This window comes from Triticum urartu, chromosome 4 (assembly GCF_003073215.2).
Source record: "Triticum urartu cultivar G1812 chromosome 4, Tu2.1, whole genome shotgun sequence".
In the NCBI taxonomy this organism is placed as follows: Eukaryota; Viridiplantae; Streptophyta; class Magnoliopsida; order Poales; family Poaceae; genus Triticum; species Triticum urartu.
The window spans coordinates 83,696,685-83,702,684 of NC_053025.1; positions in this window are offsets into that span (position 1 = coordinate 83,696,685).

The window sequence follows — 6,000 nt, forward strand, 5'->3', positions numbered from 1 at the left end:
GGACGACTATATTCGGACATCGGAAAGGTTCCGAGTGATTCGGGTATTTTCGGAGGTACCGGGGAGTTACGGGAATACGGGGAAGAAGCAATGGGCCTTAATGGGCCTTAGTGGGAAGGACCAGGAGGTGGCGCGCGCCCCTCCCAAGCCCAGTCCGAATTGGACAAGGGGTTTGGGGCGCGGCCCCTCTCTCCCTTCCTTCCCCTCTTCCCCCCTTTCCCCCCTTCTCCTAGTTGGACTAGGAAAGGAGGAAACCTACTCCAACTAGGAGTAGGAATCCTACTCCCCTGGCGCGCCTCTCCTAGGGCCGGCCTCCTCCCCCCTTTCTCCTTTATATACGGGGGCAGGGGGCACCTCTAGACACACAAGTTGATCTTCATGATGGTTCTCTTAGCCGTGTGCGGTGCCCCCCTCCACCATAATCCTCGATAATATTGTAGCGGTGCTTAGGTGAAGCCCTGCGACAGTAGAACATCAAGATCGTCACCACGCCGTCGTGCTGACAGAACTCTTCCTCGACACTTTGCTGGATCGGAGTCCGGGGATCGTCATCGAGCTGAACGTGTGCTAGAACTCGAAGGTGCCGTAGTTTCGGTGCTTGATCGGTCGGACCATGAAGACGTACGACTACATCAACCACGTTGTGCTAATGCTTCCGCTGTCGGTCTATGAAGGTACGTAGACAACACTCTCCCCTCTCGTTGCTATGCATCACCATGATCTTGCGTGTGCGTAGGAATTTTTTTGAAATTACCACGTTTCCCAACAGTGGCATCTGAGCCTAGGTTTTATGTGTTGATGTTGTGCACGAGTAGAACACAAGTGAGTTGTGGGCGATATAAGTCATACTGCTTACCAGCATGTCATACTTTGGTTCGGCGGTATTGTTGGATGAAGCGGCCCGGACCGACATTACGCGTACGCTTACGCGAGACTGGTTCTACCGACGTGCTTTGCACACAGGTGGCTGGCAGGTGTCAGTTTCTCCAACTTTAGTTGAACCGAGTGTGGCTACGCCTGGTCCTTGCGAAGGTTAAAACAACACCAACTTGACAAACTATCGTTGTGGTTTTGATGCGTAGGTAAGAACGGTTCTTGCTCAGCCCGTAGCAGCCACGTAAAACTTACAACAACAAAGTAGAGGACGTCTAACTTGTTTTTGCAGCGCATGTTGTGATGTGATATGGTCAAGACGTGATGAGATATAATTTGTTGTATAAGATGATCATGTTTTGTTGAAGTTATCGGCAACTGGCAGAAGCCTTATGGTTGTCTCTTTATTGCATAAGATGCAAGCGCCAAATAATTGCTTTACTTTATCGCTATGCGATAGCAATAGTTGCAAGAGCAGTAGTTGGCGAGACGACCATGTGACGACACATTGATATAGATCGAGATGATGGAGATCATGGTGTCATGCCGGTGACGATGGAAATCATGACGATACTTTGGAGTTAGAGATCAAAGGCACAAGATGATGATGGCCATATCATGTCACATATTTTGATTGCATGTGATGTTTATCTTTTATGCATCTTATCTTGCTTTGATTGACGGTAGCATTTTAAGATGATCTCTCGCTAATTATCAAGAAGTGTTCTCCCTGAGTATGCACTGTTGCGAAAGTTTTTCGTGCTGAGACACCACGTGATGATCGGGTGTGATAAGCTCTACGTTCAAATACAACGGGTGCAAAACAGTTGCACACGCGGAATACTCAGGTTATACTTGACGAGCCAAGCATATACAGATATGGCCTCGGAACACGGAGACCGAAAGGTCGAGCGTGAATCATATAGTAGATATGATCAACATAGTGATGTTCACCAATGAAGCTACTCCATCTCACGTGATGATCGGACATGGTTTAGTTGATTTGGATCATGTGATCACTTAGAAGATTAGAGGGATGTCTTTCTAAGTGGGAGTTCTTAAGCAATATGATTAATTGAACTTTAATTTATCATGAACTTAGTCCTGGTAGTATTAGCATATCTATGTTGTAGATCAATAGCTCGCGTTTAGTTCCCTGTTTTATTTTTGATATGTTCCTAGAGAAAACTAAGTTGAAAGATGTTAGTAGCAATGATGCGGATTGGATCCGTGATCTGAGATTTATCCTCATTGCTGCACAGAAGAATTATGTCCTTGATGCACCGCTAGGTGGCAGACCTATTGTAGGAGCAGATGCAGACGTTATGAACGTTTGGCTAGCTCAATATGATGACTACTTGATAGTTTAGTGCACCATGCTTAATGGCTTAAGAATCGGGACTTCAAAGACGTTTTGAACGTCATGGACCATATGAGATGTTCCAGGAGTTGAAGTTAATATTTCAAGCAAATACCCGAGTTGAGAGATATGAAGTCTCCAACAAGTTCTATAGCTAAAAGATGGAGGAGAATCGCTCAACTAGTGAGCATGTGCTCAGATTGTCTGGATACTACAATCACTTGAATCAAGTGGGAGTTAATCTTCCAGATAAAATAGTGATTGAAAGAATTCTCTAGTCACCATCACCAAGTTAGTAGAACTTCGTGATGAACTATAGTATGCAAGGGATGACGAAAACGACTCCCGAGCTTTTCATGATGATGAAATCGATGAAGGTAGAAATCGAGAAAAACATCAAGTGTTGATGGTTGACAAGATCACTAGTTCCAAGTAAAGGGACAAAGGGAAGAAAGGGGAAATTCAAGAAGAACGGCAAGCAAGTTGCAGCTCAAGTGAAAAACCCAAGTCTGGACCTAAGCCTGAAACTGAATGCTTCTACTACAAAGGGACTGTTCACTGGAAGCGGAACTACCCCAAGTAATTGGCGGATAAGAAGGATGGCAAAGTGAACATATGTATATTTGATGTGTACTTTACTAGTGTTTATAGCAACCCCTCAGTATTTGATACTGGTTCAGTTGCTAAGAGTAGTAACTCGAAACGGGAGTTGCAGAATGAACAGAGACTAGTTAAGGGCGAGGTGACGATGTGTGTTGGAAGTAGTTCCAAGATTGATATGATCATCATTGCACACTCCCTATACTTTCGGGATTAGTGTTGAACCTAAATAAGTGTTATTTGGTGTTTGCGTTGAGCATGAATATGATTTGATCATGTTTATTGCAATACGGTTATTCATTTAAGTAAGAGAATAAATTGTTGTTCTGTTTACATGAATAAAACCTTATATGGTTACACACCCAATGAAAATGGTTCATTGGATCTCGATAGTAGTGATACACATATTCATAATGTTGAAGCCAAAAGATGCAGAGTTGATAATGATAGTGCGACTTATTTGTGGCACTGCCGTTTAGGTCATATCGGTGTAAAGCGCATGAAGAAACTCCATACTGATGGACTTTTGGAACCACTTGATTATGAATCACTTGGTACTTGCGAACCGTGCCTCATGGGCAAGATGACTAAAATGCCGTTCTCCGGTAATATGGAGAGAGTAACAGATTTGTTGGAAATCATACATACTGATGTATGTGGTCCGATGAATATTGAAGCTCGTGGCAGGTATCATTATTTTCTAATCTTCACAGATGGTTTGAGCAGATATGAGTATATCTACTTGATGAAACACAAGTCTGAAATATTTGAAAAGTTCAAAGAATTTCAGAGTGAAGTGGAGAATCATCGTAACAAAAATAAAAGTTTCTATGATATGATCGCAGAAATAAAATATTTGAGTTACGAGTTTGGCCTTCAGTTAAAACTATGTGAAATAGTTTCACTACTCACGCCACCTGGAACACCACAATGTAATGGTGTGTCCGAACGTCATAACCGTACTTTATTAGATATGGTGCGATCTATGATGTCTCTTACCGATCTACCACTATCGTTTTGGGGTTATGCATTAGAGACAGCTATATTCACGTTAAATAGGGCACCATCTAAATCTGTTGAGACGACACAATCTGAATATGGTTTGCCAAGAAACCAAAGTTGTCGTTTCTTAAAGTTTGGGGTTGTGATGCTTATATGAAAAAGTTTCATCCTGATAAGCTCAAACCCAAATCAGAGAAATATGTCTTCATAGGATACCCAAAGGAGACTATTGGGTACACCTTCTATCAATCCGAAGGCAAGTTATTCATTGCTGAGAATGGATCCTTTCTAGAGAAGGAGTTTCTCTCGAAAGAAGTGAGTGGGAGGAAAGTAGAACTTGATGAGGTAACTGTACTTGCTCCCTTATTGGAAAGTAGTTCATCACAGAAATCTGTTCCTGTGACAACTAGACCGATTAGTGAGGAAGCTAATGATGATGATCATGTAACTTCAAATCAAGTTACTACCGAACCTCGTAGGTAAACCAGAATGAGATCCGCACCAGAGTGGTATGGTAATCCAGTTCTGGAGGTCATGTTACTTGACCATGACGAGCCTACGAACTATGAGGAAGCGATGATGAGCCCAGATTCCGTGAAATGGCTTGAGGCCATGAAATCTGAGATGAGATCCATGTATGAGAACAAAGTATGGACTTTGATTGACTTGCCCAATGATCGGCGAGCCATTGAGATTAAATGGATCTTCAAGAGGAAGACGGACACTGATAGTAGTGTTACTATCTACAAAGCTAGAATTGTCGCAAAAAGGTTTTCGACAAGTTCAAGGTGTTGACTATGATGAGAGTTTCTCACTCGTATCTATGCTTAAGTCTGTCCGAATCATGTTAGCAATTGCCGCATTTTATGAAATCCGGCAAATGGATAAACAAAACTGCATTCCTTAATGGATTTATTAAAGAAGAGTTGTATATAATACAACCAGAAGGTTTTGTCAATCCTAAAGGTGCTAACAAAATGTGCAAGCTCCAGCGATCCATCTATGGACTGGTGCAAGCATCTCGGAGTTGGAATATGCGCTTTGATGAGATGATCAAAGCATATAGTTTTATACAGACTTGCGGTGAAGCCTGTATTTACAAGAAAGTGAGTGGGAGCACTACAGCATTTCTGATAAGTATATGTGAATGACATATTGTTGATTAGAAATAATGTAGAATTATTCTGCAAAGCACAAAGGAGTGTTTTGAAAGAAGTTTTTCAAAGAAAGACCTTGGTGAAGCTGCTTACATATTAAGCATCAAGATCTATAGAGATAGATCAAGACGCTTGATAAGTTTTTTCAATGAGTACATACCTTGACAATAATTTGAAGTAGTTCAAAATGGAACAGTCAAAGAAAGAGTTCTTGGCTGTGTTACAAGGTGTGAAATTGAGTAAGACTCAAAGCCCGACCACGGCAGAAGATAGAAAGAGAATGAAAGTCATTCCCTATGGCTTAGCCATAGGTTCTATAAAGTATGCCATGCTGTGTACCAGATCTATTGTATACCCTACACTGTGTTAAGCAAGGGAGTACAATAGTGATCTAAGAGTAGATCACTGGATAGCGGTCAAAATTATCCTTAGTGGAATAAGGAAATATTTCTCAATTATGGAGGTGAAAAAAGGTTCATCATAAAAAGTTACGTCGATGCAAGTTTTGACACAGATCTGGATGACTCTAAGTCTCGATCTAGATACATATTGAAAGGTGGAGCAATTAGCTAGAGTAGCTCCGTACAGAGCATTGTAGACATAGAATTCGCAAAATACTTACGGATCTGTATGTGACAGACCCGTTGACTAAAATAATCTCACAAGCAAAACATGATCTCACCTTAGTACTCTTTGGGTGTTAATCACATAAATGATGTGAACTAGATTACTGACTCTAGTAAACCCTTTGGGTATAGGTCACATGACGATGTGAACTATGGGTGTTAATCACATGGTGATGTGAACTATTAGTGTTGAATAACATGGCGATGTGAACTAGATTATTGACTCTAGTGCAAGTGGGAGACTGAAGGAAATATGCCCTAGAGGCAATAATAAAGTTATTATTTATTTCCTTATATCATGATAAATGTTTATTATTTATGCTAGAATTGTATTAACCGGAAACATGATACATGTGTGAATACATAGACAAACAGAGTGTCA